The sequence below is a fragment of the Crinia signifera genome, chromosome 3 (genome assembly GCF_055691185.1).
Source record: "Crinia signifera chromosome 3, ASM5569118v1, whole genome shotgun sequence".
Lineage (NCBI taxonomy): Eukaryota > Metazoa > Chordata > Amphibia > Anura > Myobatrachidae > Crinia > Crinia signifera.
The window spans coordinates 339,664,479-339,686,862 of NC_139219.1; the positions used below are offsets into that span (position 1 = coordinate 339,664,479).

Here is a 22,384-nt window from a genome sequence, read left to right on the forward strand (position 1 = left end):
CAATACAATAAGTGTAACACAACATTAACTGCAGCAATATAATAAGTGTAACACAATAACTGCAGCAACACAATAAGTGTAACACAACAGTAACTGCAGCAATGCAATAAGTGTAACACAACAGTAACTGCAGCAATACAATAAGTGTAACACAACAGTAACTGCAGCAATGCAATAAGTGTAACACAACAGTAACTGCAGCAATACAATAAGTGGAACACAATAACTGCAGCAATACCATAAGTGTAACACAACAGTAACTGCAGCAATACAATAAGTGTAACACAACAGTAACTGCGGCAATATAATAAGTGTAACACAACAGTAACTGCTGTAATAGAATAAGTGTAACACAATAACTGCAGCAATACAATAAGTGTAACACAATAACTGCAGCAATACCATAAGTGTAACGCAACAGTAACTGCAGCAATACAATAAGTGTAACACAACAGTAACTACCGCAATATAATAAGTGTACCACAATAACTGCAGCAATGCAATAAGTGTAACACAATAGTAACTGCAGCAATACAATAAGTGTAACACAACAGTAACTGCAGCAATGCAATAAGTGTAACACAACAGTAACTGCAGCAATACAATAAGTGTAACACAATAACTGCAGCAATGCAATAAGTGTAACACAACAGTAACTGCAGCAATATAATAAGTGTAACACAATAACTGCAGCAATACAATAAGTGTAACACAACAGTAACTGCAGCAATGCAATAAGTGTAACACAACAGTAACTACCGCAATATAATAAGTGTAACACAATAACTGCAGCAATACAATAAGTGTAACACAACAGTAACTGCAGCAATGCAATAAGTGTAACACAACAGTAACTGCGGCAATACAATAAGTGTAACACAATAACTGCAGCAATACAATAAGTGTAACACAACAGTAACTGCAGCAATACAATAAGTGTAACACAACAGTAACTGCAGCAATGCAATAAGTGTAACACAACAGTAGCTGCGGCAATACAATAAGTGTAACACAATAACTGCAGCAATACAATAAGTGTAACACAACAGTAACTGCAGCAATATAATAAGTGTAACACAACAGTAACTGCGGCAATATAATAAGTGTAACACAATAACTGCAGCAATACAATAAGTGTAACACAACAGTAACTGCAGCAATGCAATAAGTGTAACACAACAGTAACTGCAGCAATACAATAAGTGTAATACAAGAATTGCAGCAATGCAATAAGTGTAACACAACAGTAACTGCAGCAATACAATAAGTGTAACACAACAGTAACTGCCGCAATATAATAAGTGTAACACAATAACTGCAGCAATGCAATAAGTGTAACACAATAGTAACTGCAGCAATATAATAAGTGTAACACAACAGTAACTGCAGCAATGCAAAAAGTGTAACACAACAGTAACTGCAGCAATTCAATAAGTGTAACACAATAACTGCAGCAATGCAATAAGTGTAACACAACAGTAACTGCAGCAATATAATAAGTGTAACACAATAACTGCAGCAATACAATAAGTGTAACACAACAGTAACTGCAGCAATGCAATAAGTGTAACACAACAGTAACTGCAGCAATACAATAAGTGTAACACAATAACTGCAGCAGTACAATAAGTGTAACACAACAGTAACTGCAGCAATACAATAAGTGTAACACAACAGTAACTGAAGCAATACAATAAGTGTAACACAATAACTGCAGCAATGCAATAAGTGTAACACAACAGTAACTGCAGCAATACAATAAGTGTAACACAATAACTGCAGCAATACAATAAGTGTACACACAACAGTAACTGCAGAAATACAATAAGTGTAACACAACAGTAACTGCAGCAATACAATAAGTGTAACACAACAGTAACTGCTGCAATAGAATAAGTGTAACACAATAACTGCAGCAATACAATAAGTGTAACACAATAACTGCAGCAATACAATAAGTGTACACACAACAGTAACTGCAGCAATACAATAAGTGTAACACAATAACTGCAGCAATACAATAAGTATAACACAATAACTTCAGCATGTAACACAACAGTAACTGCAGCAATATAATAAGTGTAACACAACAGTAACTGCAGCAATATAATAAGTGTAACACAATAACTGCAGCAATACAATAAGTGTAACACAACAGTAACTGCAGCAATGCAATAAGTGTAACACAACAGTAACTGAAGCAATACAATAAGTGTAACACAATAACTGCAGCAATGCAATAAGTGTAACACAACAGAAACATCAGCAATATAATAAGTGTAACACAATAACTGCATCAATACAATAAGTGTAACACAATAACTGCAGCAATACAATAAGTGTAACACAACAGTAATTGCATAAATACAATAAGTGTAACACAGTAACTGCAGCAATACAATAAGTGTAACACAACAGTAACTGCAGCAATACAATAAGTGTAACACAAGAACTGCAGCAATATAATAAGTGTAACACAACAATAACTGCAGCAATACAATAAGTGTAACACAACAGTAACTGCAGCAATACAATAAGCGTAACACAGTAACTGTAGCAATACAATAAGTGTAACACAATAACTGCATCAATACTATAAGTGTACACACAACAGTAACTGCAGCAATACAATAAGTGCAACACAACAGTAACTGCAGCAATACAATAAGTGTAACACAATAACTGCAGCAATACAATAAGTGTACACACAACAGTAACTGCAGCAATACAATAAGTGCAACACAACAGTAACTGCAGCAATACAATAAGTGTAACACAACAGTAACTGCAGCAATATAATAAGTGTAACACAACAGTAACTGCAGCAATATAATAAGTGTAACACAATAACTGCAGCAATACAATAAGTGTAACACAACAGTAACTGCAGCAATACAATAAGTGTAACACAACAGTAACTGCAGCAATACAATAAGTGTAACACAGTAACTGCAGCAATACAATAAGTGTAACACAGTAACTGCAGCAATACAATAAGTGTAACACAGTAACTGCAGCAATATAATAAGTGTAACACAACAGTAACTGCAGCAATATAATAAGTGTAACAATAACTGCAGCAATACAATAAGTGTAACACAACAGTAACTGCAGCAATACAATAAGTGTAACACAGTAACTGCAGCAATACAATAAGTGTAACACAGTAACTGCAGCAATATAATAAGTGTAACACAACAGTAACTGCAGCAATACAATAAGTGTAACACAAGAACTGCAGCAATGCAATAAGTGTAACACAACAGTAACTGCAGCAATACAATTAGTGTAACACAACAGTAACTGCAGCAATACTATAAGTGTAACACAGTAACTGCAGCAATATAATAAGTGTAACACAATAACTGCAGCAATACAATAAGTGTAACACAACAGTAACTGCAGCAATACAATAAGTGTAACACAGTAATTTCAGCAATACAATAAGTGTAACACAGTAACTGCAGCAATATAATAAGTGTAACACAACAGTAACTGCAGCAATACAATAAGTGTAACACAAGAACTGCAGCAATATAATAAGTGTGACACAACAATAACTGCAGCAATACAATAAGTGTAACACAACAGTAACTGCAGCAATACAATAAGTGTAACACAGTAACTGCAGCAATACAATAAGTGTAACACAGTAACTGCAGCAATATAATAAGTGTAACACAACAGTAACTGCAGCAATACAATAAGTGTAACACAGTAACTGCAGCAATAGAATAAGTGTAACACAACAGTAACTGCAGCAGTACAATAAGTGTAACACAGTAACTGCAGCAATACAATAAGTGTAACACAGTAACTGCAGCAATATAATAAGTGTAACACAACAGTAACTGCAGCAATACAATAAGTGTAACACGGTAACTGCAGCAATACAATAAGCGTAACACAGTAACTGCAGCAATATAATAAGTGTAACACAGTAACTGCAGCAATACAATAAGTGTAACACAGTAACTGCAGCAATACAATAAGTGTAACACAACAGTAAATGCAGCTATACAATAAGTGTAACACAGTAACTGCAGCAATACAATAAGTGTAACACAGTAACTGCAGCAATAAGTGTAACACAGTAACTGCAGCAATACAATAAGTGTAACACAGTAACTGCAGCAATATAATAAGTGTAATACAACAGTAACTGCAGCAATACAATAAGTGTAACACAAGAACTGCAGCAATATAATAAGTGTAACACAACAATAACTGCAGCAATACAATAAGTGTAACACAACAGTAACTGCAGCAATACAATAAGCGTAACACAGTAACTGCAGCAATATAATAAGTGTAACACAGTAACTGCAGCAATACAATAAGCGTAACACAGTAACTGCAGCAATACAATAAGTGTAACACAACAGTAACTGCAGCAATACAATAAGTGTAACACAAGAACTGCAGCAATATAATAAGTGTAACACAACAATAACTGCAGCAATACAATAAGTGTAACACAACAGTAACTGCAGCAATACAATAAGCGTAACACAGTAACTGTAGCAATACAATAAGCGTAACACAGTAACTGCAGCAATATAATAAGTGTAACACAGTAACTGCAGCAATACAATAAGCGTAACACAGTAACTGCAGCAAAATAATAAGTGTAACACAACAGTAACTGCAGCAATACAATAAGTGTAACACGGTAACTGCAGCAATACAATAAGCGTAACACAGTAACTGCAGCAATACAATAAGCGTAACACAGTAACTGCAGCAATATAATAAGTGTAACACAGTAACTGCAGCAATATAATAAGTGTAACACAACAGTAACTGCAGCAATACAATAAGTGTAACACAAGAACTGCAGCAATGCAATAAGTGTAACACAACAGTAACTGCAGCAATACAATTAGTGTAACACAACAGTAACTGCAGCAATACTATAAGTGTAACACAGTAACTACAGCAATATAATAAGTGTAACACAATAACTGCAGCAATACAATAAGTGTAACACAACAGTAACTGCAGCAATACAATAAGTGTAACACAGTAATTTCAGCAATACAATAAGTGTAACACAGTAACTGCAGCAATATAATAAGTGTAACACAACAGTAACTGCAGCAATACAATAAGTGTAACACAAGAACTGCAGCAATATAATAAGTGTGACACAACAATAACTGCAGCAATACAATAAGTGTAACACAACAGTAACTGCAGCAATACAATAAGTGTAACACAGTAACTGCAGCAATACAATAAGTGTAACACAGTAACTGCAGCAATATAATAAGTGTAACACAACAGTAACTGCAGCAATACAATAAGTGTAACACAGTAACTGCAGCAATAGAATAAGTGTAACACAACAGTAACTGCAGCAGTACAATAAGTGTAACACAGTAACTGCAGCAATATAATAAGTGTAACACAACAGTAACTGCAGCAATACAATAAGTGTAACACAGTAACGGCAGCAATATAATAAGTGTAACACAACAGTAACTGCAGCAATACAATAAGTGTAACACGGTAACTGCAGCAATACAATAAGCGTAACACAACAGTAACTGCAGCAATATAATAAGTGTAACACAGTAACTGCAGCAATACAATAAGTGTAACACAGTAACTGCAGCAATACAATAAGTGTAACACAACAGTAAATGCAGCTATACAATAAGTGTAACACAGTAACTGCAGCAATACAATAAGTGTAACACAGTAACTGCAGCAATAAGTGTAACACAGTAACTGCAGCAATACAATAAGTGTAACACAGTAACTGCAGCAATATAATAAGTGTAACACAACAGTAACTGCAGCAATACAATAAGTGTAACACAAGAACTGCAGCAATATAATAAGTGTAACACAACAATAACTGCAGCAATACAATAAGTGTAACACAACAGTAACTGCAGCAATACAATAAGCGTAACACAGTAACTGTAGCAATACAATAAGTGTAACACAGTAACTGCAGCAATATAATAAGTGTAACACAACAGTAACTGCAGCAATACAATAAGTGTAACACGGTAACTGCAGCAATACAATAAGCGTAACACAGTAACTGCAGCAATACAATAAGTGTAACACAGTAACTGCAGCAATACAATAAGTGTAACACAACAGTAACTGCAGCAATACAATAAGCGTAACACAGTAACTGCAGCAATACAATAAGTGTAACACAACAGTAACTGCAGCAATACAATAAGTGTAACATAGTAACTGCAGCAATATAATAAGTGTAACACAATAAGGTATTTTGTCAATCGCTAAGAAATGTTTTTTAACCTCATACATCGGGCATACGTCACTCCTGACTAATGACATCACATCTGGCCATCCGTCCCTGATTCCTGTTGGAGGCATTGTCGCCGTCGGACTAGGGGTGATCTTTCACATATTTTGGACGTGCCCTGTCATTCAACCACTATGGACCGCAGTGTTCCAAATGTTGGGGGAATTCTCCAGGAAAATACCAATGCCGGACCATGATTGGCTGGTGGGTGGGGCTAACTCCCGATCTAGGGGCGGAGCTCCAGATGTAAACAAACCCGCCCCCAGATACCGGACAGCGTTGCCGGGGGCCGAAGAAGTCACGAAGATGAGCGTGGTGAGTATAATTTACTTACACAGGTACAGCCCCGTGGATTCTACTGGACAAGGGGACCGAGCTTTAATCAGGAAAGGTGAGTTGGAATGTATGGGCTCTGTATGCAATAAAGTTATACTGTAAGTGTGTGTGTGTGTTTTCTTTACTATTTGTACTGCTGGGGGACTACTAGTCCCAGCGGGCCCTTTATCGCACTGCATACTGGGATTTGTGGTTCTCCAAATCCCTGCATGTGGTGCTGGCTTGCTGGGACATGTAGTGCTACAGCAATACACAATAGTTTTTCTTTTTTTTTTACACAATTATCAGCTCGATGCCCACAACCCAGGCGCATCGAGGACAGCCCCGGGCTTCAGCATAGGCAGGTAAGCTCTGGAGGAAGGGGGGGGAACCCCTTCTTTGGGGGGGTCCCCACTTCCCCAGGACCCCTGCTGACCGGTCAGGGGGAGAATGCTTTGGCCGGGGGGACTTGTATAAAAAGTCTCCCCTCGGCTGTGGCATTACCCTACTGGCTGGTTGGGCCCGGTGCTGGTTCTTGAAATACGGGGGACCCCTAGTCATTTTGTCCCCCGTATTTTGGGAACCAGGACCGGCCCTTGAGCCTGGTGCTGGTTTTATAAAATACTGGGGACCCCTATTTGTTTTGCTCTGTGATTTTATGAAACCAGGACCGGCTCTTTGAGCCTGGGGCTGGTTATGCTCAGGAGGGGGACCCCACGCAATTTTTTTTCCTTTTTTTATCCCAAAATCGCACGTCTGAAAATGCGCACATTTTCATGACTTAAAATCGCACTATATCGCACTTTTTTGCCAAGAATTTGCATCTCAATAAATATGCAAAAATCGTGCCAATAATGTGATTCAAAAAATTGCGATTTGGTACGATTTTGAAACGTGCGATAAAATCACATTAAATCTCGCCCCTAATGTTTACAAAAAAAAAAAGAATATCAATTTTAAAAGTAGTTATGAAAGAGGCTAGCAGGTGTCCCTCAATTCTTTGGTGCACATCTAAAAAAATCCTATGTCCATCTGTGCACACCCCAAAATCCCTTCTCTTTCTGCCTAGGGGTATATATGCACCTAGGCGTGAGCACTAAGATAACCCAAAGGTGGTGGCCCAGAAGCTGCTTACTGGAGAGATAAAGGGTGAGATTTAATAGGATGAGAGATTCAGAAAGTGAGAGATTTGGTAAGAAATAAAAAAAAAATTTAAGCAGCAATCATTTACACAGCAAAATCAAACTGGATTTGCAGTGTAAATGATTGCCGCTTTAAAAAAATTGGAGATTTCGTACCAAATCTCTCACTTTCTGATTCTCTCATCCTATTAAATCTCGCCCAAAATGTCTGGTGGATCTATGGAATTTCTTCCTAGGATTCCTAGGTCCATTCATTTCTAATGGGGTCTCCTGCACTCCAGTTCATACTTTATTGTGAGGTATATGGACTTACAACCTTTTTGTTTGACATTTTTCTGCTTATTCTATACCCAAATCCATCTATGTGAATGGAATATAGTCCTTTGAATATTAATAATTGATGATTAAAATGTCCTTGCAGTTGGCAGTGACATGGTGTTATTAACCAGGAGTGATGACGTAACCAATAAGCACCAACAGCAACTTCAGACTGGCATATGTGTCAAACAACTGGGTCTGCGACAGATGTGATGATCATAGGGAGATAGGACATGGGGATAGAGAGAAGATGGGACAGGAAGGAAATAATGGGACCTGGCGAGACAGAGAACCTGGAATGGGAAGGACCTGGCGAGACAGAGAACCTGGGATGGGAAGAATCTGGACAGACAGAGAGAACATGGGATGGGATGGGAAGGACCTGGCAAAAGTGAGAACATGGGATGGGAAGGACCTGGAGAGACAGAACATGGGATGGGAAGGACCTGGAGAGACAGAACATGGGATGAGAAGGACCTGGAGAGACAGAACATGGGATGGGAAGGACCTGGAGAGACAGAGAGAACATGGGATGGGAAAGACCTGGAGAGAAATATAGAACATGGGATGGGAAAGACCTGGCAAAAGAGAGAACATGGGATGGTAAGAACCTGGAGAGACAGAGAGAACCTGGGATGGGAAGGACCTGGCAAAAGAGAGAACATGGGATGGGAGGTCATAGGGGGTTATTCTGGTTGGTGCGGCCAAACGTGCGTACGTCCGTACGCGGCCGTTGAGGTTAAGTCCACCCACAAATCAGCCGCATACGTACGGCCAGAAACAACGTCGAAGGGGAGTGGCGTACAATTGAGCGTACGCCAACGTACACGGACGGACCAGCCCTTACACACCGACAACTGGCGTACAACAGAGCATACGCCACCGTTTACGGACGTCTCTCGTCCGTCTTCCCACCGACTTCTTGCGGCTATCTGAGCGTACGCCAGCTTGCACGGACGGGTCGCTATTGTTTTCAATGGAAAACTCAGCGTATGTCACCGCTCGTGAGAGTGAGCGTACGTCCGTGCACGCTGGCATACCCTTCACATATATGGACCTGCAAATCTTGCCTTTCAACTATAATTAAGGCAATTAATTAATTAATCAAATTGTTATTCAATTATTGTTTTCTATTAACTCAATTGTCTACCTTAATAAAGACCCTAATAAAACAACATTTTAACCCTCATTACATGTATATTTGTTATGTTCTAATGTTGCATTTTAATCACTATCTATGTGTCCCTACATTGCTTTTACTTTTAAATAAATTGATGTTGGTGTTTGTGTGTATGTACTAAATTATGTCCATAATTGGTTTGTCCAAAATGTGTAACATGTATACCTACCCTGATGTTATGTGTGATGTTTTAATCTAACAACATTAAACATTCATGCATTTTCACTATGTGTTATTTAACTAAAAAACACACAAATTCACACATCAATGGTTACCCCTCACCTCAAATTACCAATCTAACTTACATTACACATCTGTATGTACCTACCCTTACAAACCCTCTCACATATTTATGATTAGAAACACAGGAAACTTCTAACTTTTCAAAAACATTTATTTCAACAAAACAGAGTAAGGGGGGGGGGGGGGAATTAAAGGAGGGCCTCCAGTCGGCCAAAAAGAATTGTGAAATAAAATAATGTCAGGAAGATTTCCCGCAGAATTTCCTCCACATCATCCTGGTGCTGTTCTGTGTCTGTAGTGAAGGGAAAAAAAACATTGCAGTATATTTAATATATCATATCCACAAATGTTTGTTGCATTGTAACATAATCTGAATTTGGGAGTTAACTGTGAAGGCCACATACATTTTACAACTACATTGAAGATGTAAGGTAAAAAGTTAGGAAACCTGCGTTAACATCAAATGGATGGATACAATTGTGGGTGTAAAAAAAGAAATTTATTGATAAAAATATACACAGTGAGTCTGGCAGGATGGGGGGTGATCACAGTTAACGTCACTGTGACCGGGGTAATGTCCAGAGCTCAGGGTACTACCGCTTCACCCAGTGGTGTCTGCGGTCTATTCCCCAGATTGTATATGGATGTGGTCCCGCACAAATGTCCAAACATGCACTTCAGTTGTCCGTTGCACAGTGGAGGTGGCGTAAGGGGGGCGGAGATGGAATTCAGCACAAAAGTCTTATAGGTCTTGGCAAGTGCTGCCGTGGCACCTATAAGACTTTTGTGCTGAATTCCATCTCCGCCCCCCTTACGCCACCTCCACTGTGCAACGGACAACTGAAGTGCATGTTTGGACATTTGTGCGGGACCGCATCCACTTACAATCTGGGGAATAGACCGCAGACACCACTGGGTGAAGCGGTAGTACCCTGAGCTCTGGACATTACCCCGGTCACAGTGACGTTAACTGTGATCACCCCCCATCCTGCCAGACTCACTGTGTATATTTTTATCAATAAATTTCTTTTTTTACACCCACAATTGTATCCATCCATTTGATGTTAGCACAGGTTTCCTAACTTTTTACCTTGCCTATCACTAGGAGGGGGCCTCCCTCCATTTGGGTTACCAGCAGCTGCACTAGTACACATAAATCAGAGCGCCAGTCCCACTTTCTTGTTCTGCTACATTGAAGATGTGTCTGCTGTAAACACGGTCCTAAATACTATTCTGTTGACACACACATACTGTACATATTACATAACATTAAATTAATTACTCCTTATTGGATGAATGTATGCTGTATCCCAATTGGTAGTTTTGTTTTGGGGGACTCACCTCTAACCTCACAATTAGCCTGTGCTATTTAAGGGTTATGACATTGTTGCGGCTTAAGCACTCCTTACTATTTTAAATTTTGGACCTTGCTGTACAAATTATAGGCCTAAAGCTATGTTTGTAAAACATGCATCCGCATGGCCTCACACACTATTAACAAAACAATCTATAAATTAATGTTGCACATCATGCTGTGAAGTGGAGTTACCCAACACCTGGAGCCACATAACTACAACACCACTAATGTGGGATATGTCATTGGATGTACTGTTATGTTAATTATTCAAGGGGTGAGGCATGGCCACACTCAAAAAAAACACCAAGGGGACCCTTGTTCCTGGAGAAGGCCAGGCCACACCTCATGGTGGCCCTGCACTGATATGTTGCAACTAATGTTGATGTTGGATACACATATGTGGTTGTTGTGATTGTTTATGTGTATAAATGTGTAGGTAAACATTAGCCACATTATTTACTTACGGCTAGTTGAGCCATCCTGCTCGCCGCTGGTTGGGTGTCCGGTGGTTGGGGGGGTCAGGAGCAAGGGGGATGGGATAGGACTTGGGATAGAGGTAGTGGGTTGGAGTGGGGATAGGAGAGGTTTGGGGGTGGGTGGTGGGGAGGTGTAGGGTGGTTGGAAATGGGGTGGGGAGGGGGTGTGGGTGGGGGTAGGGCTGTGGGTGGGGGTAGGGGTGTGGGTGGGGGTAGAGGAGTGGCTGGTGGAAGGGGATGTTGATATGGGGTGTGCTCCAGCAGGCCCCAATGTGTCCTCCTCCTCCTCCTCCACTTCCTCCTCATGCCTTTCCTCTTCCTCCTCCTCCTCTTCCTCCTCACGCCTTTCCTCCTCCTCCTCTTCCTCCTCACACCTTTCCTCTTCCTCCTCCTCCTCTTCCTCCTCACGCCTTTCCTCCTCCTCCTCTTCCTCCTCACGCCTTTCCTCTTCCTCCTCCTCCTCTTCCTCCTCACGCCTTTCCTCTTCCTCCTCTTCCTCCTCACGGCCTTCCTCTTCCTCCTCCCAGGCTGCCTCCTCCCGGGCTTCCATGCGTGCCCTGGCGCGTGCTGAAATGTTCATGTTGATGGCATAGAAATCGAAGGTTGGGTTTCATAAAAATGGGGGAATGAAAAATTCACATTAGTCATGCTCATAACCTTACAAATTTTCATTTCTGTAATATTTCATAAATTTATCATGCTAACTAATTGATATGCTACACCCAAAAACATAGCGACTACATATACCCCCCCTATACACCCCATATACCCCCCCTATACACCCCTATACACCCCCCCTATACCCCCCTTTTACACCCCCTATACACCCCCTATACACCCCATATACACCTCCTATACACCCCCTATACATCCCCTATACACCCCCTATACACCCCATATACACCCACATACTCATGAACATATTTATAAAAAGTACAGAAATCATTGCAAAAATACGCAGACATACTAGTAAATAAAAACTTACATCGGGCAATATGGCGGCGAATTGAACAGAGCATCACTGGCTGCCGCCGGCGCAGGTCAGACCAGCGCCGCTCCACTTGGGCCAGGCTTCTGCGGACGCCGGTCCAGGCGTATATTAGCCGGCGGGCAGCATTATATGCCCGCCGCTTGTCCATGTTGGACACATATGGGCCCCTGGGCCCCAGGCGCCTGTCCATCACCTCAACCAAGGCCACCAGCTCCTGGTTCGAAAAGGCGTTAGCCCTGGTTGAAGACATATTGGCAATGGCGCAGTTATTAATTGCAGGTACATATATCACTTTTGGTGCTTGCTGATTGGTCTAAAAACTTGTTTGTTTAGTATTAACTTTATTAATCCTTCTTACATTAACAAACTGGATGCGAATAGAAACTTACGCGGACCGTTCTGATATACACACACCATAACCAACAGTATGCTTTCAATTTATAGAGAGACGTACTGTATATACAGTGTGCTGAAAATAATACACGCAACCATCTACTAATGCATACACTGATAACAAGGCACAATACAACGTTTTCAATGTAGAGACGTACTGTATATACAGTGTGCTGAAAATAATACACGCAACCATCTACTAATAAATACGCTGATAAAAAAAGCACAATACAACGATTTCCATGGAGAGACGTACTGTATATACAGTGTGCTGAAAATAATACACGCAACCGTCTACTAATAAATACGCTGATAAAAAGGCACAATACAACATGTTGGTGTATGACAATTTCATACTCATTACATATGTAAGGAAAGCATTATAACGTGATGTTTTTAAATGTGATTCAGAAAGCATACACTAACTCCAACAGATACCACCTGACAACACTCATCATTGGAATGACAGGTGCACACATTTCACCATGTAGCACACAATGGTCCACAACCTGTGTATGTGCATGTACAGGTGAATGTTCAGGTGCGTTGAGACCTGCGTAATTTAAGCGGATATTATCGGCGGGAAATATCGGCGTAAATTAGCTACTACATTGCGGGGAAAAGTATACGCCCCCTTGTTCATGGCGGGAGTTTACCATATAAATATTCAGTCAGATGCAGGCCAGAATTGCTGCAAACATGTCTAGCTCAGATGATTCCGCAGCTGAGGACGCTCTACAGAGAGCAAGAGCAGAATCCTTGCTTGAAAGGTTGAGGCACAGGGAGCAGGAGAGGACAAGGAGGACCCAAGAGCAAGGGGGCCCCTCACTAACAGCCACTACTGCAATGCCACCAGCTCCACAAGGGCCAAGCAACCAGCCAGAACAAGAGGTTGCATCTCTCCAAACAGGTGTGACCCAGCAGGTGCATGGTGAGAGAACTGGGGCCACCAGAAAACGAGCTGCAACATCTAGGGCGAGGACTGAGCAGGATACCACCACCAAAAAGAGAAACCCTGCATTTCTAGAGGCAGAATTGAGAATTTTAGTGCCCAGGGCACGAGAATGGATCGAATTGCCAACCAGGAAGCCGGGTGCCAGTGCAAAGAGAAACCTTTGGGACAAGATCACAGAGGAAGTGAATAAACGTACTACTACTACTACTAGGTGTCACCAGTGGTCAGAGATTGGCTAGCAGTGAAGAAAAGGCAAGTGTGTTTGTCCCCCTGATAATGTCATATGTGTGTACATATGTTACATGTATGTTTTGAGAATAATAGAAAGGTGTGTTTGTAGATAGTGCTACACTTCAATGTCACATGTGAACACAACCATGTCTAATAACCCACATTTATATATGAAACATGCACCATTGGTGTGATGTGAGGTTATGGGCACAGTTCTGCTCATGTGAAGTATGTGATGGGACAACAGAAAGTGTGTTGTTGAAAAAGAGTTGTTGTAACATGTTCCATATGATGCTACTGAAACAAGAATGACCAAACTGTGCACATGTAGCTGGTGAGAAACTACACATCCCAGTATGCCTTCCCATAGTTAAATTACTCCATAATAACAACACTGTCAAGCTATGGTGGAATGTGTAGTTTCACACCAGGTGGAGGTGCATAATTTGGCCATGGATGATGTCATTTCTGCATAGTATTCTATGTATGTGCATTTAGTGGCCTAATGAATGAGATGAGACACTGAAATGCCTCATAATGGAGACATTAATGTGTGTGTGTGGGAAACATATGGCTAAAAAACATAAGATCACCCACACTAGGAAATGTAACGTTGTCATGATGTTCACTAGCACAGTGGTGCACATATCTCATGGTGATATTTGTATTTTTGAACTTGTAGGTGGTCAGACTTCAAAACTACACTGCAGAGGAAGATGACTGACCGGTACAACCACAGCATGTCCACCGGGAGGGGGCCTATGCCAGATCATTTGGAATATACCCCCCTGGAGCAGGACGCCTTGGATGTTATTGATGTGGCCGAGGTCAGGGGGATATCCAATATGGATAGTGAGCTCCCGGTGGAGGTCTTTGCTGCTGCTTTTGATGTTAAAAGATATTTTTTAGTGCGTATGTGATGGTGACATTGTTTTCAATTATTATCCTAGAAGAAGCAGAAACACAGGATGAACCGGCAGCATCTTCCTCTGCAGAGCCACAGGTGGAGCAAGTGGTCCAGCCTCCACCAACACGACACCCCCAGCCACAGGACACATGGGATGCCAGGTGGATGGTGATGCTGGAGAGGATGGAGCAGCGAGGGGAGGAGTCTGCGGTCTGTCAGCAGAAGGTTATGGAATTTCTGGCAGATTGGAAGCCCACAAAGAGGCAGCAGTGTGAGGCCTTAAATCAATGACACTCTGGCGGCTGGCATGCAAAGCATTGTCCAGCAATTCAGCCGCCAGAATGACATTCTGGTGGAGCTGCTCACCACCGCCAGGTCCCTAAGGGACAATCCCCCATCTGCTGGCCCACCCCAAGCTGCTCCCCAACCTTCCACCTCTGCTGACCCTCCAGTGTCCAGTAGGGGAAGGCCGCGCAAGCCATCAGAGCCAAAGGCCCCTGTCCCCAAGGCCCCATCTAAAAAGGGGAAAAAAGGGCCAAAATAATGACACCTGGTTCACTTCCTCTGTGGTTGGACCCCAAATGTTTAAATTGCACTGGACATCCACTTCCTGAGTTGGCCATCGATCCATTTTCGTGCCATGGGCATTAAAGTTCTTATTTTGACCTCTAGAAATGCAGGATAAATTTTTGGTGGTGTGTATCATGCTTAGTATTCACCCTGGTTGTTGCAGTACGTATTCTGGTGTCCACATTTCTTTCACCATTGCATTTGCAGGGTAACACATGTTTGGAGATATGCAACCTCTTGTTCTGGCTGATTTTTGTTTTGTGTATATTTTATATTTTATTTTTATTTATGACATTAAAGTGGCAAATAAGCTGTGATGCTGAACAGCAAATAAATTTATTTTCCCAATTACAACACAATTGTTGTATGTGTAATTTCTTGTGTGAAACAAATACTACATTTATGTGTACTTACTGACCAGGGTATTTTTGAGCATTTCTTGAAGTGTGGTAGAAGTTTCCCATGTGTAACCCTCTCCATGGCCATTCCCATGTTCCTATCCAACTTTTCCCTGCTAATTAGTTTGTGTCAGCACATGTGCAGAGCAACTTAATAGGTGAGAAAGCAGTTTGTGTGCAGGTGAGGTAGCTCCTACAGTAGTAGGTAAAAGCAGGTCCAGAACAATGCTTTCCTCATGGAGTGGGTGAGGCAGACAAACAAGGGTGAAAAGGTACATTTGTGTAGGAATGCATATGTGTCCTCCCTAAAAAAAGATGTGTGAATCGGCCAAACATGATAAAATTGCTTGTGAACAAACATGTATAAGTTTTTAAATATATATGATTTTACAGTGTCATAAGCAGATGTAGGAATCCTTTGTTAGAGAGATGTGAGTGCAATAATGTGATTGGTGGCATCTTACATCCAGAGTGTAGTCAAATCCAATTCATAGCAGATCAGATAGTGGTACAGTTCTGTATTTTGGGTACTATACAAAGATTGTGTGCAAAATAGTGGGCATGGGCTTCAAACATTGCTGAAACATCCTTTGTAGGTGTTAGATGTGGTTTATGTTATTGTATCATAAATACAAAACCTATGTTTGTATTAGAGTGAACACGTTGACACATGTCGACTTGTGTAGATTGAGTGTGCTACTGTGTAAAGTCTATGAAAGCACGTAGTGAATGTGTATAACTGTTTAACAAATAGCTACCTTAGCGTATATAAGCAGGTCTTAAAAAGATTATTACCTTAAATTAAACAAGTAGGGGATGTGGTTTTGTTTGGATTCCGCACTAAGTTGTACCCACTCGGGATGGGGGGATCAAGAGAGATCCCTGCCTCCCGCAGTGGGGTTCGGCTTGAGTCGCCTAGTACCAACTAAGATCTATGTCTATGTACCAATTGGGCAGACACTAAGTGGTTGGTGGTGCTCCCTAGAGTCCGAGTAAACAGTTAAATAGGAATGGGGAGAGAAAGAGGACTCTGTTTTTGGGGCACTCTTATGATATGATAGTTTGTAAATAGGGCACGTAAGAGGCGATATTTTTTTGGAATTTAAAGGGTTAAATTCCCTATTGTTGTGGAGACTGCTAATCAGTTACAGTACAGTATTTTTACACAGTGAGAATGTGTTCAACAATTATTTAGAGGATCTTATGCGTGTAGTATAGGCATATATTGTCTCTGTCGACTTTAAGGCATATATTGTTTAATTATATGTGTATAACAGGGCAACCAGACATGCAACACTGACAGTAGAGGCAACCCTTTATACCTACCACTATACTAAGCCCAAAAGCACCCAGAATATACCTCTCTCACCCACAGAGTCCACTGCGGGAGCATAACTCAGTGGGAAGCAGAAGGTTAAACCCAGGTGTGCCACTAAGCTACTTTTCCCTCCCTCTCTGTCTATCACCCCACTCTCATCCAGACACTCTCTCATGGACAGAATAGGGGCAGAAGAATATCCTGCTATGCTAACTTAGCACCAGGATCACACTGCTAACCCCACTGTCTACAGCAGAAGTGTCTACTTTTCCTATCATTACCTGACCCCGCAGTGCAGATTGGGACTTTCTCATCCTGGAGTCCAATGCACGTCTGCATGACTCTAGGAAAGAAATCTCAACTAGCAATCTAAGGGTTTATCTAACTGTCAAATAATTTATCAGTATAAATTGTTACAGAGTGTCAGCCGTGTTGGAAATAGCATTAGACTATAAATTGTTACAGTCAGGGCCGGTGCTAGGGTGTCTGGCGCCCTCCTGCAAACCAAAAATTTGCGCCCACCCAGCTAAGGGTGATTGCAATAGTATTCACCAGTCTACTTTTTTACTTTACTGTATTGCACTATACTGTATATTTATGTTTTGTTTCAGTTATTTAAGATATGCTGTACATGTATGCGAGTATATTTCTAGCATCCGGGCAGCAGTGCAGCACAGGTCTTCTCACCACAAAACTTCATTGTTTATGCAACCTTCCTGTTTTCCCCTTTTTTTTAAATAACTGAGCGCTATTGCCACTAGGGTTGCCATCTCACTCTTCCTTGATTCCTAGAGACCCCCCCTTCTGATTCTAATGCGCGTGGATGAGTGGGCGTGGCCTCATGATGTAGGCATGGTTTAATAAAAAGTGGGCGTGGTGTCTAAAATATAAGCAGTTATTAAGAAGCTGGAGCTTGAAGAAGAAGTGAGTAACAAGCTGGCCGAAGAAGAATACAACTTCTTCTCGTCACCTTTTCAGTTTTCACTCTCTTTGACAGTGGGTGACAAATGGTGACAAAATGGGATGGGATTAGTATAGTGTGGGATTAGTATGCAGCAATTCAATAAGGCAGTTGGCCATTATGTAATTTGCATTAGGTGAAGAAAAGGCAGCGTTAAGTGGCTCACAAAGTAGTGGAGAACTACAAGTCCCAGCAGTCTCCGCATATATAGCCTATCTGACAAGCAGTGGGCCAGTACAATTACCTTCAGCTGCTGGGACGACTGTGTCCGGGCTTCCCTCCCTGTGCGGTGTGTGCAGATGGTGATGTCCCCGCTGAAGACGTGAGCCAGGCTGTGTCTGTTTCGGTGTCCCCGCTGCAGCCGCCGCCGGACGAGCTCAGGTCTCTGATTGGTGAAAGTGAGTGATTCTCCCTCATCAGGAAACAGCTGTGATTGGCGGAGACACCTGTCAAGCATGGGTGCGGGAAGTTGAGCTGGTTGCTATAGCCATTAGCCAACAGGGGAGATGATAGGGTAAAACTTGGAATAAGGGACAAGCTTGACGCAGCCGCTCACTAACAGCAGGTGGAGAGCGGTCTGTCAGCAGCGGCTGGACACTGGGGATGGGGGGAGTCAGCAAGGAGAATCCCGGAATCTGGGAAACTGGAAAAGCCTTCTTGAGGGTTGCCACCGAAAACGGGAGATTCACAGAAATCCTGGAGAGGTGGCAACTCTAATTGCCACCCATACACGGTGCGACAGGGTGGTGCGATGAGATGCGTGTTCCCACACACATCACATGGCACAGCACATGAAGTATGTGCTGCAGGTACTTTTTGAACTAGATTGCATCGCATCTAGTTCAAAACGCATGGTGCAAGAGCCCATCATATGTGTTTTGAAATAGATGCAATGCAATCTAGTTTAAAATGCATCGCACCGTGTATGGGAGGCATATGAGGGGGTTCATCAGATAGCTAGATAAATAGACAGACAGAGATAGGTTTTAGACATAGATAGATAGATAGATAGATAGATAGATAGATAGATAGACAGAGAGACAGACAGACAGAGAGACAGACAGACAGAGAGATAGACAAGCAGAGAGATAGACAGGCAGACAGAGAGATAGACAGGCAGAGAGATAGACAGGCAGACAGACAGAGAGATAGACAGACAGAGAGACAGACAGACAGAGAGATAGACAGACAGACAGAGACAGATAGATCAATAGATAGTGAGAGATATAGAGACAGACAAATAACAGCAAACTCACCCAGCCAGCTCCTCTGTAGGCTCCCGGGCCATCTCTCTTGTGCAGTGCTTCACACTGAGATGGGGGCATCTAGTGGCTCCTGCTAGTACTGCAGTTAGCAGTAACTCCGGAGCTTTCCTCTGCCTCCTCCGACGCTCAGCTGACCCTTCTCCGCGTGCAGGTGGGTGCTTCATTTTGCCGACGCCGCAACAGCGTCTCACAGAGGGCCTTATTCTAGTTCACTCTTAGAGACAAAATCCTTCTTAGATGGGCAAAACCATGTGCACTGCAGGGGGCAGTTGTAAAATGTGCAGAGAGAATTAGATTTGGGTGAGTTATTTTTGTTTCTGTGCAGGGTAAATACTGACTGCTTTATTTTTACACTGCAATATAGATCTCACTTTGAAGTAAAACACCAACCAAATCTAACTCTCTCTGCACATGTTACATCTGCCCCACCTGCAGTGCACATGGTTTTGTCCATCTAAGAAGGAATTTGTCAGAAAGAGTGAACCAAAATAACCCCCAGACAGCGGCAGCCGACAGTAGCAGGGTGCAGAGGAGGGAGAGCGCCTCTGCTGGCCGGCGCCTCCCTGCTTTGCATCCCTCGCTGAGCGGGTTCCCCCGGCCCTGGTTACAGTGTGTCAGCTGTGCTGGAATAGCATCATGTATGCCTAGTCGACACAGGCTATAAACAAACTTGAATCTTATGCGCAAGATTTCTAGAGTAACTGATCAGCACTTCTTTATTGTGCTAAAAACTGTTCTGTGCATGTTATCTATATTGTGCATACTACGTTTCAATACCCACTGTTATGGAATTGTTATTTGATATTTAATTGACACCTAATTGCCTAGTTGTTTACGTACGCAACAGCCAGTTTAATTGTGCAAAGCCCAATTCGGGGCAGTGTTTCAAGCAGAGCACCCTTTTTGTATATATGCTCAGCAGCCAGTTTTGCAAAGCCCAATTTAGGGCAGTGTTTGCAGCAGAGCACTTTTTCTGTATATGTGCTCAGCAGTCAGTTGAATTGTGTGAAGCCCAATTTAGGGCAGTGATTAAAGCTGTAATTAGCCCTAGACAAACATACTGCGTGTCAATTGCCAGCAAGATGATAAACAGCGCATAATTAAACGATATATGCCTTAAAGTCGACAGAGACAATATATGCCTACACTACACGCATAAGATCCTCTAAATAATTGTTGAACACATTCTCTTTGTGTAAAAATACTGTACTGTAACTAATTAGCAGTCTCCACAACAATAGGGAATTTAACCCTTTAAATTCCAAAAAAACATCGCCTCATACGTGCCCTATCTAAAATCGGCCGCAAGGCTCACTAGGTGCACATCATTGTTTCAAATTGGCCCCAGTGTGGAACCAATCTGAACTTTTTTTATCAAAATCTCCAGCGCATAGCATATATTATAAAGAGCTCACTGCAAGACTGGTGATAGAATTTGAACTAATAAGGCTACTTTGTTCAAGAGTCGAAGCCCTCTATACATAATTTTTTAAAATAATGAATTAAAAGCTAAGTTTTATTTACAAACTATCATATCATAAGAGTGCCCCAAAAACAGAGTCCTCTTTCTCTCCCCATTCCTATTTAACTTAAATTAAACAAACCTTTAAATGTCGAGAAGTATAGAAAGATAAGCTTCCAAGGTGTTTCAGTGCTGTGTGTGGCTTGCAGGCAGTGAAATCATGGTTTGGACTTAATAGACTGCAGCATTGCTTATTACATTCAGGTGAATGAGTTTGAGTAGTAATCAGCGTAAATTAGCAGACCCAGGCGTCCGCTGTCATGCGGTATCTGTAGGGGTGGTCTGAGGTGGCGGTTGGCGGCCGCCTGTTTTGTGTCCGAAATGAACGGTGCTTTAGCCGATCGAGCGGTAGTAGCACCGTTCATTTTTGGTGCACACCCCCGTGTACGCCCATGTTTACGCCCATTTTCCCTCATTATTTCGGCCGCTCCCCTCAACACGCCCCGATGCCGCCCCCAATGACCGTACTCTCGCGTACAGGTTTTTTCGCACGGAGAGACCCGTCCGTAAGCGTTGTGGAGTGGTCGCGCCTGCGCATTGGAGATGGTACGCATGCGCAGGTCATTAAAAACCCCGGAACGTACGCGTACGGCCCAGCCGCACGAACCAGAATAAGGCCCATAGTGAGACAGAGAGAACATGGGAAGGGAAGGACATGATGGGACAGAGAGAACCTGGGATTGGAAGGACCTGGAGAGACAAAGAGAACATGGGATGGGAAGGACATGATGGGACAGAGAGAACATGGGATGGGAAGGACATGGTGGGACAGAGAGAACCTGGGATGGGAAGGACCTGGAGAGACTGAGAGAACCTGGGATGGGAAGGGTATGGTGGGACAGAGAGAACATGGGATGGGAAGGGCATGGTGAGACAGAGAGAACCTGGGATGAGAAGGGCATGGTGGGACAGAGAGAACATGGGATGGGAAGGGCATGGTGACACAGAGAGAACCTGGGATGGAAAGGGCATGGTGAGACAGAAATAACCTGGGATGAGAAGGGCCTGGAGAGACAGAGAGAACATGGGATGGGAAGGGCATGGTGAAACAGAGAGAACCTGGGATAGGAAGGGCATGGTGAGACAGAGAGAACATGGGATGGGAAGGGTATGGTGGGACAGAGAGAACCTGGGATGGGAAGGGTATGGTGGGACAGAGAGAACATGGGATGGGAAGGGCATGGTGAGACAGAGAGAACCTGGTATGGAAAGGGCATGGTGAGACAGAGAGAACATGGGATGGGAAGGGCATGGTGAGACAGAGAGAACATGGGATGGGAAGGGTACAGAGAGAACATGGGATGGGAAGGGCATGGTGAGATAGAGAGAACATGGGATGGGAAGGGTATGGTGTGACAGAGAGAACATGGGATGGGAAGGGCATGGTGAGACAGATAAAACATGGGATGGAAAGGGCCTGGAGAGACAGAAAGAACCTGGGATGGGAAGGGTATGGTGGGACAGAGATAACCTAGGATGGGAAGGGGATGGTGGGACAGAGAGAACATGGAATGGGAAGGGCATGGTGAGACAGAGAGAACATGGGATGGGAA

The 22,384-nt window shown here is 42.4% G+C and overlaps 1 protein-coding gene across 1 annotated transcript in view; it reads right to left on the bottom strand.

Moving 5' to 3' along the window:
* The window catches only part of TRIM54 (tripartite motif containing 54), a 55,437-nt gene that overhangs the window by 2,586 nt on the left and 30,467 nt on the right, over nt 1–22,384 (bottom strand). The gene's annotated exons all lie outside the window — the stretch shown is intronic.